Below are 22,406 nucleotides of genomic sequence, written 5' to 3' on the forward strand. Positions count from 1 at the left end.
CGTCGGCCTCAGACACTGAACAATCCGGCGCTCAGTCCGATTTTTTAGAATCCGGCCCACCTGCACCCAGAGGCAGGAACAATCGGCAAGGAAGAGGAAGAGGCCAAGGCCACACCCCCGCCGAGGAAATTCTGGGCAAAAGAGTACGCAGACAGGCGAAGATTTAATCTTCAACCTCTCTGATATGTCCCTCACCCCTTCTATGATCTCCCTACTTTCCAAGGGCCTGTCATTTGTTCCTACGTGCCACTTCGACCCGTTCGAAGCATCCGTTGATCTCTACAAATTTGGGAGAAAACTGAGGCTTCAAGAGCATTTCAACAACGACACCGTGATAACCACTCCCTTATCCGGTACTACCAAACTCAAGCCACCTTCATCCTTTGACCCGGTCTCCGCCAATCCGTCAATCAAAACCTTTACTAGGATGGTTGAGATTGATATCCAGAACACCCAAAAGAAACCATCTTTTCAGAACTTGACAACCATGGAACGCACAGCCTTGACAACCCTTAAACGCAATAAAGAAATAGTCATCCGGCCGGCTGACAAGGGCGGCGCTGTCGTCATCCAAAATTGGACCCAGTACAACACTGAGATTCTCCGCCAACTCTCTGACACTCAGACGTATACCCAGGTTCCCCAAAATCCAATCCCTGGATTTAAACGCAGGGTTGATGCCCTCTTGAACCTTGGCGTATCCCAGCACTGGATCTCCAAAGATAACCACAGCTTCCTCACGGTACCTTTCCCTGTCTGCCCCATCATATACACACTACCGAAAATTCACAAATCAGACACCAACCCTCCGGGCAGGCCCATCATTTCTGCTCGCAATTCCCTCCTGCAACCCCTGGCAATCTTCGTCGACTGTTTTCTACAACCGCTGGTAACATCTGGTCACACATACGTCCGGGACTCAAGCGACTTCATTACACAACTACAGAATATCAACCTATCCGATCAACCACTGCTGGCTACTATGGATGTCAGTTCTTTATATACTGTCATACCGCATGATGATGGCCTCAGGGTCTTGAAGAAAAAACTAGACACTCGATCCAACCTCCATCCCCCTACCGATTTCCTTGTTGATCTTGCCACGCTGATTCTCAGATGCAATCATTTTATGCACCAACAGAAATACTACATCCAGATCGCGGGAACCGCGATGGGATCCAACCTAGCCCCATCCTATGCCTGCCTATATATGCAAGAGTACGAAGACCAGTTCATCCTACCTAGATTCAGCGAGAAGATAGCCATGTTCAGACGGTATATCGATGATATATTCTTAATCTGGCAAGGCACCGAATCCGAACTACTTGAGATGATCTCTACACTCAATATGATGGACCATCCAATCCGTTTCACCCACGCTATCCACCCTACCTCCATCAGTTTCCTTGACATCTGTGTATCCATTGTTGACAATCACCTACAAACCAGTCTGTTTCGGAAGACTACAGACAGAAACACCCTTCTAACCACCAGCAGTCAGCACCCCCCGGCTCTCAAGGAGAACCTACCGGTATCACAATATATGCGGGTGATACGCAACAATAGCAACCCAATAGTGATGAAAGAACAACTGGAAGCCATGACTGAACGCTTTAAAACCCGTGGATATACCAAGAAAACTCTCCACAGATGTCTGGAAAAAGCCAAAACCAAAATGGCACACCAGTGCAACACTGAAGCTAAACACCCTCACAAAAATCCACGTATGACTTTTGTGAACACCTTCAACCATGCATCCCCCACCATCAACAGGAGTCTACAAAGAAATTGGCCGATGATATCGTCTGACCCCCACCTCAGACTACAACGCCATACAAGCCCTATGATGGCATATCGCAAAGGTCCAAACCTGAAGCAGCTACTCATGCGACCCATGATCCAACCGGATCCCAAACAAAACACCTCCTGGCTTCTCTCCCAACGCCCTGGGTGCTACAAATGCACCGGCTGCACCACCTGTAACGCTATGCTGACTGGTCCTACTTTCCCACACCCCCTATCAGGTAAAGCCATAAAGATCAGATTTCGGCTACACTGTCTCTTAGACCATGTTATTTATCTTCTCACTTGTCCCTGCGGATTGGCATACATTGGTATGACCACCCGGAAATTCAGGGAACGCATGGCCAATCACAGGAACTCGATCCGGTCCGCTTTGGAAACTGGCAAAACAGACCTACCGATCCCAAGGCACTTCCTCTCTGCGGGACATCAGATTGCTAGCCTACGTTGCCGGCTTATTGACTGGGTACCTCCTCCTCCGCGAGGTGGTGACCGTGGACTATTATTAAAAAAGAAAGAAAGCCGATGGATTTTTGAACTTGGGACATTGGCCCCGAGAGGTCTTAATGAAAACAATCCGCTGAATATTTTTCTGAAATAAATGTATGATGTTTTGAAAGTAATGCTTGAACTGTATTGTCACAAAACTCTGGTTCTCACCCCTTCCTCCGTTCTTTTCCCTCTGTTCTTTTCCTTCTTTTTCCTTCTTTTCCCTCATTCTTGTTCCTTCTTTTCCCTCATTCTTTTTCCCTCATTTGCTCTGTACTTATCCTCTGCACTAGTAGGTGCTGTCATACACCATATTCTATACCCCACATTTGGGGCCATTGACACCCACTTGATATAACCCTACTTATACCCTGATCACACTTGCCTCTAGTCACTAAATCGGTGTACTAATGGCAATAATGACACACTGGTGTTAGTAGTCACCCATAATAATGCTATATGTCTTTATTACCTCACCCAGTTGGTACTGAGACTTTGGTTTATATAGTTTTTTTCCCCATTTAGAAATGAATACAATCTATTGGAACTCCCATTGAGACTTACTGAGTCTCAGTTCTCCCACAACATCCCATATGCCAAATTATGCGCTCACCGCGCTATACCCTGAAACATACTCCTAATTAAGTTATGTTTCTTATGGGTTTTGACGTCTTTTTCTCAGTGTTCCTCCATGTACCCCCTATGCGCCCGCTGGCGCTTTGCCCCGGAACGCACATCACATGGTGTTGCGTTCCAATTAGGCAACCTACACGGCTGTCCCATTTCTATCACAATATGCCCTGGAACGCACACTTCCGGGTGGTGCGTTCCAATAGGGCTCCTGACGTCACAGCGCGCCGCCCCCACACGCTCCCGCGATACCGGCTCGTGCCCACTACGCCCCTTCTGCGCAGTGTCACCGCCTCACGTATGATGCGTGTGGCGCATCGCTAGCCTCCCACACCATCACCTTAACAAGGTGGAACGCATCCCTAAGCGATGCGTTCCAAACAGCGGAAGTGCCGCTTCCGCCATCTTGCGTGTCAGTAGAAGCATTCTCCTCCTGGTAAACGTCACACCGGAAGTGACGTCACCGGGGATCTCGGCGGCACACAGCGCTATTCATTTCCTGTTGGGGGCTATATAAACCAAGCCAGCACTTCCTTGTAGTTACCACCTCTGCTCCATGCTGGTTTGCATGCAGCTTCTATGGCTTTGCTGTACTATTTATCTCACCTAAAAACGTAAGTCTACCTGCATATGTCTATATTTTGTTGCATTTCCTGTTGAGCACTTAAACATGTAGTAGCCACTTTGTGCTGTTCACATTGTTTTCTGTGCTCTATTAGGCTCCTTGATAAAGGTCCATTGTGAAGGACCGAAACGTCGGAGTTTGGTGATGCTATAACCTTTTGACCTGCTGGCTTATATGAGCAATAAACTCTATCTGTTTTTTACCAAAAATCTGAGTTATTTTTGGATAAAGTGGCGAGTGCCTGTGTCTCTGCTTCAGAGAAACCATTTGTTATAAATTGGAGTTCGGAGTACACTCTGCACCCCTTCACAGGACACCCCACCGCTGACTGATTTCCTCCACAGTGAGAGTGCGGTCTACAACCTAACATTATATATATATATATATATATATATTAGTGTTGTTTGAAGGGGGGGGGGGGGGGCGGCTTGCAGAATATTTGCCTAGGGTGCTGAGAAACCTTGCACCGGCCCTGCTCCGGGAGTAAGCATAACGTATATTAGCATGCTGTATGTTTCTGACCTGACTTTACTCCCTATTTCAGTCACATATAAGTTATACTCACTCCAGGGTGGCTCCCTTCACTCATGTAGGGATGACTGCACCCGGGAGTGAGCATAGCATAATACTTGGATGCTGCATCAGATCATTTACATAGACTGCATCGCTGACAGCTCCCGGCTCCCCCTGCCTGCCTCTACGTTACTGCCGCCTGTGTCCCCCGCAGCGTCCGCTGCCTCTGCGCTACTAGAAGCGTCCACCGCCCCCCCCCCCCCCCCTGCTCCCTCCACCAGACGGAGCATTGACAGCTCCCTGCTCCGGCTCCCCCTGCCCACCTCCCTTGCCAGCATCCGCCGCCTATGTCCCCTGCCCGGCTGCACATAAGATTTAGCAAATCTTATGTGCAGCCGGTCCGACCTCCCGACCCTGACCCGATGCGCACGGGACTGCGCATTGGGTCGGACCGGGTGTCTATACCTGCGATTTGGCCCGATTTCACTGCCCGATCCATCTGAATCGGGTGAAATCGGGACCAAATCGCATAGTGTATGGGGGCCTTAAGGCTCAGACTCTGGCCCTACAGCAGAATTTAGGGGCAATATCTCCCCGGATTTCTCCTCACAGCCCTGCGTAAGGGTCAGGTTCAGTCAGACACAGTAACGGCACATTTAAGGTTACTGCTACCTCCAGGGCTTTGGGCCTAATTCAGATCTGATCGCTGGACAAATTTGTTCTATGAACCAAGCCATGCTGCACTGCAGGTGGGGCAGAAGTAACATGTGCAGAGAGCAAGGGGCCTACACGTGGGGCGATTTCAGCCCCATTTCTAAGTGATCGGACTAGAAATGACTAGAAATAAAGCACTGACCGCTCCATGTGTATGCCCCCCAGTGATCGCGGTGCGCGGTCCTGCCCACAATGATACAGTGCATCCGCTGTCTTTCCTGCTAAGATCGCAGCATTTTGTCTATGAGCATAGGTCAGCCGCTGCTCAGCACATATCGCGGGGGGCATTGCGGGTGCTGGCTGCAGCTGGTATGTGTGCTGAGTGATCCGCACCTAAGAGGGAGGCAGTGCGCTCACCTTCCAGACGATTAACATCTTGTCCGGGACCCCTGCTGTGAGTATGGAAAGCCCGGTGCCCGCAGTGGTTATTTGTGGCAACTTACCCGTTCATCAGCTATATGCCAAAGTTATACATCACCAATCTCTGACTGTGCATTTTGGCTTATTAAAGACTGCCAACTAGAAGCCCATTAGATTGATACTGCAGATTAATCTAATTGGAAATAACAGCAACATTATTGTATAATTGTATGAATTTTGTATATATATATTTTTATTCCATTTATATTTTTCTCATCAAAAAGATATTTTGATGTACATATTTTGCTATTTTATATATTCAAATATATGTTTTTTTAATTGTGATGGCCACCATATTGAAACTATCTATATTATCTAAAGAAATATTATTATATTAAGGAAATGTGTGAATTCATACATGGTATAAGTAGTAAACTCAGCGCAGTGCTTCCACCCCCATATTTTTGTGTAAAAATTGAAGCTGGTTTGTACAGTATATCCTAGAAATCCAAGCAGCACACTAGAAGCCTGCAGCTTATCAAATTCCATTATCAATATTAGAGTCGTTATTATTGATTAACACTAATTCTTTTTAAATTAGCGCCTAATAATTGAGTTTGAATATACAAATAATACCTCATGTATAATAAATTGACTTTATCCGAATGGGATAATTATTGTGAACACAGATCTGTAGGATGAGCTAGCATTGCTGTATTAGGATTAAGCACATGCGATCCCTTTTGTGTTCTCTCCTGGGGAAGGTCCTTGTAAAGGCCCATACACACTGGGCGACTTTGAGCTGAAAGTCGCTCAAAACAGGAGGTTTGAGCGGCTTTCAGCTCAAAGCCACCCAGTGTGTATGGCCCGGCGGTGAGCGCTGCTGCAATATCGCCGGGAATGCCATTCATCTGCTGGTTATACCAGCAGATGAGCAGTTTTCAGGACGGCTTTGCATAGCGCTGCCGGGCAGGGGGAAAGCCGCTCAGTGTGTATGCACTGAGCAGCTTTCCTCATCATCGCTGTCCAGCGACTATGCCTATGTGGGCATAGTCGCCCAGTGTGTATGGACCTTTACTCTATCATACTATGTTCCACGCAAACCTTTCAGTGATTCTTATAACCAAGTAATGATGCGCTCAGGAAGACGATCTGATCATGTGGACAATTAATTGGAAAAGGATGAGACTTGTGGCCAATTTAAATCCTCAAGATATTAGCAGAACTATGCAGCAAATGCGGTCAGGGCCAGAGCTACCACTAGGCAGCATCAGGCAGCTGCCTAGGGTGCCTGCAGCTGGAGGGCGGCCTTGATCTGCCACTTTTCTCTCAGCAGGTTTTTTTTTTAAATATGTTTCCGCGGCATCAGCGCATTAATCCGGCAGCAGCCGCCCACCCACCCCCTGCTCCACACTAGTGTCAGTGTCAACATGGCAGCAGTGAGTCTGAGGAGCACTTTGTGCTCTGGTGCTTCACGCGGCTCAGCGCCGTGCCCCGCCCCCGCTGTGGAGGCTGTCTCCAGTTATATTGCAGCTGCAGCAGAAAGAGAGCTCGAGGAGCACCGTGTGCTCTGGTGCTTCGCGCGGCTCAGCGGCGCGCCCCCTGTCCTGTCCCAACTGGCAAAATGGTGAGTCTGAGTGCCGTGCTCGCCCCCGTGTCCCGCCTGGAGGCCGAGGTGGCGGAGAAGCAGCGGCTCCAGGGTGCTTCGACAATGGCGCCAGGAAACAACCATGATGTGGTGGGGGAGTGACCGAACATGGAGCAGAGATCCGGGGAGAAGGAGAGGGTGTGGGGCCATGGATGCGGGGGGTTGAGGGTGCAGCAGGCTAGCTGTTCTGCTAGAAGGCATTCCCTGTGGCTGGCTCTTATCTTTATAGCAGGGGCGGATCTAGACCATTCCATTAGGTGAAGGGGGGATTTAGTTATCCTAATTCCTCCTCTTCTTCACTCAAACATTTTTAAATCTCCCCTCCCGCAGCCTAACCTCCCCTGTGCCTAATCCTAACCTCCCCTTCTGCAGCCTAACCCACTCCCCTGAGCCTAATCTCCCCTCCCGCAGCCTAACCTCCCCTGTGCCTAATCCTAACCTCCCCTCCCGCAGCCTAACTTCCCTGTGCCTAATCCTAACCTCCCCTCCCGCAGCCTATCCTCCCCTGTGCCTAATCCTAACCTCCCCTTCCGCGTGCCTAACCTCCCCTGTGCCTAATCCTAACCTCCCCTTCTGCAGCCTAACCTCCCCTGTGCCTAATCCTAACCTCCCCTTCTGCAGCCTAACCTCCCCTGTGCCTAATCCTAACCTCCCCTCCCACAGCCTACCCCTCCCCCTGTGCCTAATTGTATACTCCCACAGCCTACCCCTCCCCCTGTGCTTAATTCTAACCTCCCCCACCTGACTGACTGGGAAAGTGGGTAATTGGCAGTGTTTGGGGGGAGAGTAGGCAGAAGTTTTGCCTAGGGTGCCAAGAACCCTTGCTCTGGCCCTGAATAAAGGGCATCTTTCATACAATTCTAACCATATTTCTCACAATACAAACGTTCACAAATTAAGGGGGCGCAGCCCCTTACGCCAGTGTGAAGAGCGCCCGTAGGGCGCGATGAATCACCTAATATATATATATATATATATATATATATATCACATACATACATGTGTGTGTGCCAGGTTCTTTGTATGAGTCTCAGTCCTAATGGTCCATCGATATATCGGCCAGTATATATTCATATGTACTGGCCTATATATTGGACCATCAGTCAGTGTGTACCATCAATATGTCTGTCAATGGTGTAGTTGGCAGACCTATTGCGTTGCCTGTACAGTATCACCGATAGCCGATATATCGGCACACCATGCTGTATGCACGAGTGATCCACCAACCACCCATACGCGTGCACTAGAGCTGCCGGTAATTGACATTTTCGGGGGGGCGGGCAGAACTGTCTTTCACTTTGCCACATTCACACTTTTGACCAAGGGTGGTTAGGGCAGGTGGCGGGGAGGGGCGCAGAAGGCAGAATTTTGCCTAGGGTGCCATGAAACCTTGCACCAGCCCTGGCTGTATTATGGCTTATGGTAACCTATGTATTACTGTATAACATTGTGTACACCCTGTGGCACCATATAAATAAAGGTTCCCATGAATACCAGTGATGCCCTTATATAACCATCATTGTCTGTCCTCCTGTATAACGCTGTAATCCTGCACTGTCTCCGTTCCTCTCCCCCAGCGCTCAGCCTGATATGTGCCCAGTGTATTGGTAGTAGCTTTCCTTGCCCGCTGATTGGAAGAAAGTGCCCATCCTACAGGACCACCTGTCTCTCCCCGGCCTTCAGTGCACAAGGTGAGCGAATGCTGGAGATACGAGGCCTAACTGAGAACACGTTTTGTAATGCCCCGTACGCACTATACGATATGTGGCAGTGGCAATATAACGATACCGGCGGTGCTGAGAAACAAGTGATCCACTCTGTAAACACTGAATGGTTACCAGTAGACGGCTCCTGCTGCAGTAGTGATCTGAGCTGTGCCCTAGGACGCAGCATCGGATCCCTGACACACCACTGGCCGACTTGCAGCACCCATGTGACTAAAGGTGCCCATACACCAGGGCAAATCCTCAGCGATGCGCTGTCCTGTGTGCATTGCACCTGATGCACGATAGATTTATCACATCTCAGCAGGCTTGGCTGGGATTGCATACGTATGCGTAAGGACGGCATAATGTGTATCATATGCAGTTCTGCCGCCCGGGTACCTCCCGTCAGAGATGCCACCTAAGTGTATGGACACCTTTACATCCCGGCCTCTTCCCCCCACCTATAAAGCATTGACATGACATGTCTTTACATACGGAGACCCCTTTCCCCTACCCCTCACCCCGCCCCCCCCCCCCCCCCCATCCCCTCACGTGCACCCCGTGAAAATTGCATTATGGGGGTGATTCAGGCCGGCTCAATGTTGCGGGTCTGCACATGCGTATGGGCGAGAATACCCATATGCAGACCCGATGTGCGAACACCAGGCGTCACTCACTGAAGGGAGGGAAGGGGCAGAGAGTGGCCTCGGGCAGGGGAACACCCATCGTTTTATGGGCGCCCCCATGAAAATGCTGGGAACACAGATGGGCCAATGCCTGTTCAGGGTGGGTGGCTGATGTCACATGTCGGCGACCATCGAAAGAATGCTGCTTAGTGAGCAGGTCTGAATCAGGCCCCTGTCAGTCACTGACAGTCTGGCACCCTACACCACATGACCCACAGGAACGGCTCCTACACATGCGCAAAGCACTGATAACCGTGACTTTGTGCATCAGGAAGCAGATTTATTTATTTATGTTCTGTAGCATGCTGGGACTTGTAGTGGTACTCTTTACCTAGAAGGGCGCCCGTCGTGGTGATCGCGGGCATCGCGGGCAGTACATTAACGGCCGCGACGCGATGCCCGCGATCACCGCGATTTCCCATAGGGATCAATGTTAAATTTTGTGCAGACCACGATTTTACATTCAATGCTTCAATGGCCGCGATTTGGCCATAGGAATCAATGTTAAATGGGCTACAGAGCCCAAATAGGCACAATTAACCCTTAAATGTCCCCCCAAATTTGTAACGCCACCCCACGATCCACGCCAACCCGAAGCGTGGCGAGCGCAGCGAGCCCGCGAGGGGCGGCGGTACGCGTCCTCCGACCTTTTCATGCCCTACTATCCACGTCGGCGTGGAGTTGAGAATAGAATAGCCCGAAGCGTGGCGAGGGGACGCGGATACCTTCACAGTTATACGCGTCCCCTCGCGGGCTTCACAGGTGTCCGTGGCGACGCGGACACCTGTGAAGTCCGCGAAGGGACGCGTTTACCTGTGAAGGTATCCGCGTCCCCTCGCGGGGCTCGCTGCGCTCGCCACGCTTCGGGCTCGGTGGCTCGCTGCGCTCGCCACACTATTCTATTCTCAACTCCACGCCGACGTGGATAGTAGGGCATGAAAAGGTCGGAGGACGCGTACCGCCGCCCCTCGCGGGCTCGCTGCGCTCGCCACGCTTCGGGTTGGCGTGGATCGTGGGGTGGCGTTAAAAATTTGGGGGGACATTTAAGGGTTAATTGTGCCTATTTGGGCTCTGTAGCCCATTTAACATTGATTCCTATGGTAAAATCGCGGGCATTGAGGCATTTTACATTAAAATCGCGGTCAATCATCCATTTTAACATTGTTCCCTATGGGAAAATCGCGGTCATCGCGGGCAGCCGATTTTTATGTACCCGCGATTTACCCGCGATGCCCGCGATTTTTTACCCCCGACGCCCGCGATTCCAATCGCGGGCGCCCTTCTAGGTAAAGAGTACCCTTGTAGTTCTAGAATTGTTGTGGTTGCCCATAATGTAAAGTTGTGCATAAGACCTATGGAGGTTTTCTGGTCCCTAAACCTTCTATCGGATGAGGGGTGTCATGGGTACAGGTCACTTAGCCTTATACTGTAATGGAATAAAGACACTGAGACGTAGATTTGGCAGAGAAGCGTCAGCTGTTTATTAATATACAAATGATTATTGATATATCGGAGGATCTGCCAAAAGAAAAAATGCTACTAATTGTATTGGCAACTCTGCTAAAGTGGCCTCAACACACATGAAGACACAGAGGGGAAAATGGGGGGGGGGGGGGGGGGGGGGGTAGGGGTAGGGGTAGGGAAACACAAGTGAACTCGGCAAGAGGTAAAATAAAAACCTGCTGAGGGACAGACCTAAAACCAAATTGTGTAATTGTAAATAGCCAAATTAGTCCGTCAGTACAGGCAAAAATTGTAAATCCCTCAAGACTCCCATTGCCAACAATGGCGAGTAGCTAATCTCCGAGTAGGATGGACAGGGGAACAGACAAGACAAACACAAGACAAACGACATTGGACATGACCAGTGGTGGATTTTACCTATGGGTTGCAGGACTGCAGCCCCCCCAGCTAAAATCCACCACTGTGCTCTGACAAGTAGGGATGGCCATCGACCATTGATGATTTGGAAACATCGATGGTTCATGGCCGATGTCGAATACTTTTGCCATCGATGGGGGAGAACCAGATGGTTTCCCTCCATCGATGGAACAGCAAAACAAGGTTTTGCTGTTTATTTTTTTTTTAAGTGCCGGGACACGGAGCATAGCTCCGCCCCCGACACCCGCGAAGCCCCCCTCGTGTTTTGATTGGCCTGAAGGCCAATCAATGAAACACAATGGATGACCATCGATATGTAAAAATATCGATGGTCATCCATTGCATAGTTTAGCACTATCGATGGCCAGTTGCAGAATTGCCATCGATGGCAACCATCGATGGCAATGGCAACGATGGCCATCCCTACTGACAAGTGGAGCCAGATGCAGCCTGTGAGACTGTACTGGCTGCACTGTGACTGGTAGTGACTTCCTATTGGAAATCCCACCTGCCAGTCACCCAAGGCAGTCCCATTGGGAGGGGTTCCCTCCCTCCGGGATGCCTCTATTGGCTGCTTTGGCTGCAGCCCATAAAATCCAGGGTATGTGCATGTGTAATACCAAGGACAAGACTGCGCATGCGCCAGTCCCGTGACCACATTTGGCATCAGCAGGGGCAGTGGAGGGGGGCTGGCATCACGGCCAGTGGCAGCCCCCATCCAGCATGGAGCTGCCGCTGGACATAACACCCCAGTAACAGACTAAAAGATGAACACAAAACTGTAACTACTAGTTACAGCAACGGCCTAATATAACGTGTGTAACTGGCCGATCTCCATCAGCCCAAGGCCTTAGGGGGTCATTTACTAAGATGGGAGTTCTATTGAAGATGGGATGTTGCCCCTAGCAACCAATCAGATTCTATCTATTATCTTCTAGATGGTGCAAACTAAATAAAAAGTACAATCTGATTGGTTGCTATGGGCAACATCCCATCTTCAATAGAACTCCCATCTAAATTTACCTCGAATTTCTGGAACCGTAAAACCTGCTGCTGCTGAAGTAGCTGCGCCAATCCGCAATGCGTGCGCTCTGAAGTCCCAAGATGAGTGGTCGACACGCTACACCCAATGCTTAAAAAAACACCCAAACTGATACTTTGTGAGCGGAGTCCAGTCCATATGCACGAGCCATGACCCAGGAACATCCGCACCCAAAGACACATGACCCCCAGCTAGAACCCCTTCAGGTCACCTATCAAGCGAATCGGTGTGTTGAGGATGCAGGTAACCTGGGCCTACACTACATTCACCAACATGTGGACATACCCAGCACCTATGCAAAGGTCGTGTTGTTGTTCGCTACAATCATCCCCAGCATCCCCTTCCCAAAACTAATCTGCCAAGAGCTCCAGGAAGCCACCTGTTCCTGAATTGTGGACTTCCTGACAGACAGAAAGCAGGTGGTTAAAGCGGGTAATTCACCCCACAACCTTTGTTAACCTGCACTGGTGCCCCGCAGGGCTGTGTGCTCTCACCCCTGCTCTCATCTCTATATACCAAAAACTGTACCTCTGAATCCCAATCAGTTCATATCAATAAATTTACCGATGACACAACACTCATTGGCCTCATCAAGGACAGGGATGCATCAGCTGGGTGCCGGACGGGGTCCCGACAGTCATTAACCCGACATCGGGATCCCGACTGCTAAAACACCGACAGCCGGGTTCCCGATGGCCGTCGGCTATTTTCCCTCGTGGGGGTCCACAACCCCCATAGAGGGAGAATAGAATAGGTGGCGAGCGTAGCTTGCCACCGTGCCCTCAGCGTGGCGAGAACAGCGAGCCCGCAAGGGGCTTTGTTGCGCTGGCCACGCTGTCTGAGGCCAGGCAGTCGGGATCCCGACGTCGGGATAACTGTCGGGATCCCGACTGTCGGTGAGTCATACCACACCCGCATCAGCTTACAGACGGGGACTCGCTAGTGACCTCCTTCAAGTTCCTGGGGACCACAATCACCCGGGACCTCAAGTGGGGATCCAACGCTGATACCATCATCAGGAACGCAGCAGATAAGCAACATCCTGGACACGGCACGCTCAGCCTGCTGCCAACTGGCAGATGATACAGAGCTGTCCCCCCCCCAGGTCCAACAGAAGCCGCCGAAGCTTCTTCCCTCGAGCGGTCCACCTGCCTAACTCCTAAACACTTGAACAGATTGACTAGTAGTTTATATCATCTGTATGCAATCTTCACTGAGTCCCCTTACTGTAATCCTATCTGAAGTCTGTACGTGTGTCCCCCCTCACCCCACCACCCCCACCACCTGTTTACTTGTTACCTCTCGGTTGCTGTATTGTACACCGAAACAAATTCCTAGTACACGCATATATACCTGGCCAATGAAGCTGATACTGATTCTAATACTCATACGGTAATGCAGCAGGAGGTGTCACGTCTGCCACCTGCAAACAGCATCAGACTGTCAATCGCTGACAATGGGTCGTAGTCTGACTAAAGCCATGGACCTGTAGTGCACATGCGCAATATGGGTCCGACACATGTGCAAGGTACCAAACCTCTGTACTTTGCTACATGCGTCAAAGGTATGTCGGGCCCCGGTAACATTTTAGGGTGTGGCCTAATAGTGGGAGGCGTGGCCACCTCCCGCGATTAGGCCATGCCTTCTAAAAGATTCAGGGGAGTTAAAAAACAAGTAGAGGACGGAGTGTTTTTGTCTCCCCTCAGCAGCACACACCTACAGCATGTGCTGTGCTGGCAGCAGGCTCGGCATGAACTCTCATGCTGTTAGTGAGATGCTCAAGCTGAGCCTGCTGTCAGCACAGCACATGCTGTAGGTGTGTGCTGCTGCCCAGGAGGGACAGAGGGGGAAGGGGAGGGGTGGAGGGTCGTCGGACCAGGGTCAGCAGCGGGCCCCTCCAGCAAGCCCAGGCCCAGGTAATTAGTACCCCCCCCCCACACTCTCGCCGTCCCTGTGCATCACTACAGCGCAGGGCAAGAATCAGGCCCAGTATGCTGACTATGGGGCGGGATGTTCTTACATCCGCAGCCCAGCTCCGCCCCCCTTCGCCGCCCATCACATACATAATTATTACATATGCTGTAACATATGCGATAATTATGGCAAAGGACAGCTCTTGCGTTAAGAGCTGTCCTTAGTGGTGAGCCAGCGGGTCCCAGCAGGTCCCGGCGGTTCCCCCCTACCTCTGTTACCCGGCACTGCTGCTGCTGCACCGGGCTCTCCTCCTCCCTGCACCCGGAAGAGGATCATAGTGCAGGGAGGAGGAGGTCCGGGCAGACACAGGTGAGGGGGGGGGCGGGTCAGTGCGGCGCGGCGGTGGGTTCGCGTTAGAAGCCCATAGGCTTCCATGGGGCATCGCCAGATTTTTCTGGCGATGCCACCCGTCACGGTAACCCGGCAGGGGATGCTTAGAGCATCCCAAAATGCGGTAAAAACCCTGATAGCGGGGTTTTTACCTCATTTTTAGTTTAGAGAATCTGCAAATACATCTGCTCCACGCCGCAGGAGGGCGGGGAGAGCAGGGGAGATAGAAGATGGCAGAGTGCTGATGGAATTGCACAGAGAGGTGGGATAGTATGGAAAGGAGAGAAGAGAAGGAAAAGAAACAGAGAAATATGGAAAGAGTGAGAAAAAGAGGGAAGAGAGAAGGAAACAGGATAACAGCAGAGAGATATAGGAGGAATTACCTGATTGTACGGTGATGTAGATCTTTATCCTCCTGCCGTACTCAGGAGATCCGAAACATGACCGGCGATGGGATGCACGGTCCTCGGCACACGGGGCAGCTGGGGTTTGTGTCCGTCCACTCGTAGATGCAGCTTGCGTGGAAAATGTGGCTGCAGGGCAGGACGGCCACCAGCTCTCCCGGCACGAAGTCCATCAGACAGATGACACAGGATTCTGCGGCTTCATCCTCTGTAGCATGGTGAGCTGGGAATCCGCAGATGTCTGCCACCATGGGAGGGTTGTTCAGATCGCTGATCTCCACCAACCTGGCCGGAAGATTGTTGCTGGTGATCTCCGCCTCCATGACCTGGAAATCCTCACCTTGTCCGCCGAAAAATAGCATGAAGGCTGGGAGGTTCCGCCCGCTGATCTCCAGCATCATGGCCGACGTGATGATGAAGTTGATCTCCGAAATGATGGCTGGGAGATTCGGCCCATTCTCTGCTGGTTGCTGACAGGGTTGGTGACAATGGCTTGGCCCGGGGAGATGATCTGGGCCTGGTCTGTCCCACGCTGAAGCAGAAGCAGGTGGAGGAGAACGGCTTCTGTCCTCTCTTTGTGGTCGCTGCTGATGAGCAGATGCTTCTCCTGATGACGGCTGCTCAGGATGTTGCTGGCGAGTTCTTCCTCTTCTGCGCTCGGACCGCAGCCGCTCCTCAAACACGGTCTCCGAAGCGTCATCTGAAAATATATACATTATATAGTAGCCAAAGTAATTACAGCAATAACATTTAGGTGTTTTGATTTATTTTTTTATATGTATTTATCCATTTGCTAACATTTCCAAACATGAAAACCCAGCTCCTAAGATAGAATAGCACAAGTCCAAATAGCCAATAATCCAGTTCACCAATATATGTATACAATATGTTATTTGTACATTTTAACAAAGTTAAATATTAAATTCAAATTAAAATGCATTTTTACTGGTTGGTATTTTGTTTTTATAGTTTGCAATCTCATCACATGGAGGGACCCAGTAAGCAGACGGCCTTGTCCTGTGCTGGTCGCTCCTCCGCATGCTGGAGTCAGCAGTTGCATTTCTGCAATTGTTTGGAAAACTACACCTGAACCCGAATCAGGCCCCATGTACCGCTGTGGCCCCCATACATTGCTGTGGCCCCCATGTACCGCTGTGGCCCCCATACATCACTAGTAACCACAAAGAAATGATTCACAGACTCAACAAAAAAATAATTTTCACAAATTCTGTGATTATCCCCCCCCCCCCCCCCCCCCCAATATAGAGATCCCTTCCCCAATTTAGAGATTCCTCAATCTGCGCCCATACATTACAGATATATATCATACTTGCCTACTTTTGAAAATGAGTTTCAGGGAGATTATAGTTGGTAGTAGAATTTTGCACAGCGCCCCACTGAGGGGCGTGTCATGCTCCACCCAAAGGGCGTGTCTAGTTCCATATATGGAGAGATTGTGAAAAGAGATTGTGAATGTGGCTCCTAGAAGCATGGGTGTGTACTGCTACATCTGAGAGGAATCTTTTAAAATGACTTATATCCAAATGTAGATGAGCCCCAAAGCAGTTAGTAAGATATACTATACTTGGTAAAGTGCTGGGAAATGGTGCAGATGATTCACTGTAAATGTAGCTATCTCTCATTCCTTTTTTCCCAAAAAATTTAACAATGTAATGTGGGTTAGGTGACATGAGGGAGATTGCTAGACTAATGAAGGAGATTGCTGCTATGTCAGGGAGTCTGCTGCAGAATGCAGGGGGGAGGTAACTATGATGTAACAGTGTAATGTGGGCTAGGTGACATGAGGGAGATTGCTAGACTAATGAGGGAGATTGCTGCTATGTCAGGGAGTCTCCTGCAGAATGCAGGAGGGGAGGTAACTATGATATATATATCAGTGATTTCAGATCTGACTCTTGAAAGGTGACATCGGGCCAAATGTAATAGGGTGAGAATTTCAGAAAGTGAGAGATTTTGGGAGAGTTTTCCCCTTTTTTTTAAAGCAGCAATAAATGACATGGCAAAATTAACCTGGTTATGCATTATCAATGATTGCCACTTTAAAAAAAAGGGAAAACTATCCCAAAATCTCTCACTTTCTGAAACTCTCACCCTAGTACATTTGGCCCATCGTCTCTTGTGGATCCGTCATACTATGTTTTTACCCTCAAAAAGCCCCCCCCATAAATCTGCAAACTAGTATATATACTGTATATAGAACCTTGTTATTGCACAATATTAGAAAGCAGAGCTTATTATAATTATTATAGCATGGGCATCAGCACTGTAGTGTCCTTTCTTTGTAGAACTACAAGTCCCAGCATGATAGCACCTCTCGATGTGTGTGTACAATTAGGGTGTGCAGTGCAAGACCCCCCCCCCCCTACCCATCCCCCCCCCCATAGACTCTACATGCTATCTCCATTCCCCTCCTCACATCATGTCACTGTCCCTGTCACATGCAGCCCTGTCATCACTGACACATACCTCCCAACTGTCCCACTAAACGCGGGAACGTCCCGATTTTTGGGGATGTTTCCGCATCCCTCCGGTGGCCGGCAGTGTCCCGCTGAGGGGGGGGGAGGGCAGTTGGGAGTCCCCCCCAATCTCACAGAATAGACGCTGTGCGCATGCGCACAGCGTCTATTCGTGAACGAAAACGAGGGCGTGGCCTAATTTGCGTAAGCAGCGCCCTCATTTGTATACGCCACGACCCCTTTCCCTATTTTAAATGTCAGAAAGTTGGGAGGTATGCTGACATATCATGCAAGGGCGTAACTACCATATTTGCAAGGGGTGCAGCTGCTATGGGGCCCAGAGCTGAAGGGGCCCATCTTTGCTGTGTAGTAATATGTTTTACATACATTTATCACCATCAGTTGCTAAATAGGGGGCCCTTACAAACTTTTGCTATGGGGCCCACGAATATATAGGTACACCTCTGATATCATGCATGTCCTGATATACTCTGTGCTGCTGCCCCAGCCCTAGAGGTGCTAGGGGTGTGGTTACCCCACAGTATTTGTTCACAGATTGTAATTGATATGAGTACTGTTTGGTGTAACTTGCTCCATTCATTCCAGTTATGCAGTCTGCTGAAAAGCTCTGTGCTGCTGCCACAGCCCTAGGGGTTCTAGGAGTGTCTTACCCCCACAGTGTTTGTTCCCAGATTGTAATTTATATATGTACAAGTGTGGTGTAAATTGCTGCAGTCATTCCGGAGTTATACTGCCTGCTGAAATACTCTGTGCTGGTGCCTCACCTCTAGGGGTGCTAGTGGTGTGTTACCCCCACAGTATTTGTTCACTTGTTGCAATTTATATATGTACAAGTCTGGTATGTACAAGTCTGGTGTAAATTGCTCCAGCCATTCCAGAGTTATGTAGCTGCTGGAATACTCTGGTGCCGTTACCGCTACAGTGTTTGGTCACAGATCGGAAGTCTTATGTGTATGAAGTTTTGTGTAAATGGCTGCAGTCGTTCCGGAGTTATGTTGTGCTGGTGCCTCAATCCCTAGGGGTGCTAGGGCTGTCTTACCCCCACAGTGTTTGTTCCCAGATTGTAAGTCATATGTGTACGAAGTTTTGTGTAAAATGCTCCAGCCATTCTGGAGTTATGCTGTCTGCTGAAATACTCTGTGCTGGTGCCTCAGCCCCCACAGTGTTTGTTCCCAGATTGTAAGTAATATGTGTACCAAGTCTGGTGTAAATTGCTGCAGCCATTCCGGAGTTATGCTTGAACATAGATACACAGCAAAAATTGTGGTTTTTAATCAATAAAACATTAACAGTAACTCATTTTAATTTGGATTTTTTTTAGTTGCCTCAGCCATGTTTTAATACGCTCATTTGTAAAATGTCACAATCTTTCCTTGTAAATTGTGGATTTGTATAGAAAGACAGAAGGACAGACACATTTTTCCTTTTATATATTAGATTGTATGAAAACCTACGTTACCAATCCCAATCACTATGTGCTCAGAATCTGCCATCTGTGACCCCCGTACATTGTAGATTCCGTTTACACAATCATGTGTAAAATGCCAAATTGCCCCAGTTCATTGCTGATGTATGGGGGCCACATATCGAAAAGTCACCCGCATGCCACATAGGGTACAATGACATGGAGGGAGATTTATCAGTGCTTAGAGAGAGAGATGAAGTATCAGCCAATCAGCTCCTAGCTGGCATGTCACATGCTGTATGTGTAAAATGGCAGTTGGGAGCTGGTTAGTTGGCAGTCATTCTCTGTCCACTATATATCTCTCCAAGTTTTAGTACATACACCACTTTGGGGGCGCATATATCATGAATTTTATCTATTTGAAACCCAATGTGTATGATAAATCCAGCCAATCAGCCCCAACTGCCATTTTTCAGACACATGACAGGAGCTGATTGGCTGGAGCAACACTTATCATACACATTGGGTTTTAAATCCCTAAAACTCACTGATAAATGGTCTCCTTTACCTCTCCCCATCTTATCTCTCTCCAAGCTGTCATGAATCTCCCCCAGAGTATAAGGTAGGACATATACTAATGTGCAGCTAACTCCAACTGCCGCCCGCATGCCACACAGGGTGAGAGGACAGAGGGGGAGATTTATCACAGCATCTAGAAAGGTACAGTGTTGAGAGAGATAAAGTACCAGCCAGTCAGCTCCTTACTGTCATTTTGGGTGGCAGTTAGGAGCTGGCGGTTTGGTACTTCATCTCTCCCCAGGCCCTGACAAATTGCCCTATTAGTATAGAATCACTGCCCTTAACATCACTTACCAGGATCTTCATGACAGCTCCTCCATCTTCTCTGGTCCTCGAGGAGCCGTCTCAGCTCTGGTCTGCTCATCTCCAGATGTTAGATGCTGCAAAGGAAAATATAAAATAAAAAAAATCCAGGGAAAGCACAGATTTTATTGTGCGCTGTGTATCAGTATCCAAAGCCGGAAGTATAACACTAGATGCCGAAACAGTCTAGTTCGCTCTTCCAGAGGCAAGAGTTTAGCACATCCGCATCAACTGCATCAACCACTTCAACTCATCAAATGCCACTGATGGTCCAGTCTGCATGGGTTTTATACCTGTCCCAAGGATTCAAAATGGCCAATCAGCTCTCAGCACTGCACTCCGGCGGCCATATTGGTTACTGGCATAGAGAAAACCAGCCATTGAGAATATGTATTCCCATGAATGTATTGAGTAGTTTACACAATATTTCTACAGATTTTATCGCATCTCTGTCCCATTGCCATCACATCTTCCCCTGACATCTGCTCCATCCCAAATCATTACTCGCCAGCCTGCAGCTTAGTAATACATAGGCTCCAACTGATACTGGGGTAATTTGCTTATTATATATTGTATCTGATATTTGCCCCTTATGGTGATTGATGTTAAAATGCACCAATGAGAGGCACAGTATTAGCATATTCAGGTATTTCTACAAAAAAAATGTTTTAAAGCATCAAAATATGGTGGGGTGGTGTTTTGTTTGTGGGGGGGGGGGACACTTAAAATAGTGCAAGAGGGTTTCTCACACTGGCTACGATGTAACGCTATGTAGGGGCAGGTCCGGATAAACAATGGGGCGGATGGAACTGCAGCTCCAGGCCCCTCATCCAAATAGGCCCATCAGCATTTGACAGGAAAAAATGTTTTCCTACTACAGCAGCCTGCCAGCGTTCGTCCGGGGTCCCCCCACCCCCAGCAGTGGGCTGTGCCCCCCACTCTCCTATGACACCGGCAGACCAAACGGCATGCAAAACTCGATACTCATGGCGGTGCAGCGGAAGTCCTCACAAGCCGTCTCTGCTCCACATACGGGGTCTCAGTCTAAGGCAGAGGTTCCCTAACGCGGTCCTCAAGGCACCCCAATGGTCCAGGTATATCCATGGCTCAGCACAGATGGTTAAATTAGACTGACTGAGTTACTAATTAAGTCACCTGTGGCCAAGAATGGATATACTTAGTACCTGGACAGTTGGGGTGCCTTGAGGACCACGTTTGGGAACCTCTGGTCTAAGGACTGTTGATAATACTACGTGTGCATAAAAGGAACCGTGCGAGCCAGATTCATCTGTCAGGAGACTCTGTGCACATTTCTAGCAATTACAGACACCCCTGCGGCTATCATCTATTACCGGCTACAAACATTGGAGCTAACTTAAGGTGATTTCGTCCGATTCCGATTACATCGGCCGATATATCGGATGAAATCGCATGTGTTTGACATTAGATCCGATCCGATGCGCGGTCCCGAGTGCATCGGATCGGATCTAGTAGATTGTATGTGCTGCTCATTATTACCCCTCAAATGTAAACATAAACGTAAGGCTTTCCAGGTGACTTTATGCTGATTATCAGCTGGTATATTATCTCCTGGATGCCATTCACTAACTAAGGACTCTATTTCCTTTGGGCATATTAGTAAATGCAAATCATAGATGGAGATTTATACATCTTTCCAGCAAATGATCTAATACCTTTTAACGTGATTATCACTATTTCCCCGCATCTGGGAGGTAAACACATATTTGTACATATGTATGTTTAGTACTAAGACCGGATTGGTACATTTCATATTTTATTTTATGTATTTAGGTGTTTTTTATTTGTGTTGGGTTTTTATTTATATTTCATTGTCTCTTGTTGTGCGATCAAGCGCCCCTTGATTTTCCAATTTTACCAGTTTTTGGGGGCAGGCATCCCTCCATCTTGGTGGCTGCAGGATTGTACACCACACACTTTTCTCTTCCCACAGCGCTGTACACAATTATTTCGGGTGCATAAAACACAAATTGTGCGGTTATCGGCCGACTGCGTGTGCGCAGTATTCACATTGCGTGTGCGTGACATCAATATGCAAATGACAATACGGACGCTTGCCAATCACAGTGCTGTCGCAGTTTGACTGACAGGAAGCCGGCGATTAGGGGCATACACCTGCCGTTTTCTGAGTTTGATTGATATAGTGCAGACAAGCCCAGATGTTTTTGGGGTCGGTCTCTGACGACAGCGCAGACTACTGCCAGCCATAGTCAGTCGTAGATTAGTAGAAGCCTCCGGCTTAAGCTGGGTACATGCTGGTAGCTATATCTACAGACGGATCAGGCAATGTGTGTTCTCCAGGCTGCGCGATCCATCAGGACTGACATCCCAAATAGGCGGGTGCATGAGCTGTCAATCACTGATAGCTCCCAAGGCTGTATCGGCGGTTGGTGGATCAGTACACACAGCACGATGCTCCAACGCGATATATCTGTAAACGATTCAGCCACATACAAGTTATACTCACCCCAGGGTGGCTCACAGGTAGGGGAGACTCCACCCGGGAGTGAGCATAACATATATTAGCATGCTGTATGTTCCTGACCTGACTCTACTCCCTATTTCAGCCACATATAAGTTATACTCACTCCAGGGTGGCTCCCTTCACTCATGTAGGGGTGACTCCACCAGGGAGTGAGCATAACGTATATTAGCATGCTGCAGGGCCGGCGCTACCCGCTCAGCAGAGCCTGCAAAGCAGGGAGGCGCTGTGTTCCATAGGCGCTTCCCTGCTCTGCGACTCTACCGAGTCTGCCACTGCACTGTGTGCACAGTAT

At 49.1% G+C, this 22,406-nt stretch overlaps 1 protein-coding gene across 5 annotated transcripts in view; it reads left to right on the forward strand.

Moving 5' to 3' along the window:
• The window catches only part of TRERF1 (transcriptional regulating factor 1), a 171,195-nt gene that overhangs the window by 79,059 nt on the left and 69,730 nt on the right, over positions 1–22,406 (forward strand). For 2 of the 5 annotated variants that reach the window (XM_083175673.1, XM_083175674.1), the window contains one exon: positions 8,360–8,473. The exons of the other annotated variants lie outside the window; for them this stretch is intronic. The gene's annotated coding sequence lies outside the window, so the exon portion shown is untranslated. The remainder of the gene's footprint in view (positions 1–8,359; positions 8,474–22,406) is intronic. 5 annotated transcript variants of the gene reach the window in all.

Source organism: Crinia signifera, chromosome 3, assembly GCF_055691185.1.
Source record: "Crinia signifera chromosome 3, ASM5569118v1, whole genome shotgun sequence".
NCBI classification, from domain to species: domain Eukaryota; kingdom Metazoa; phylum Chordata; class Amphibia; order Anura; family Myobatrachidae; genus Crinia; species Crinia signifera.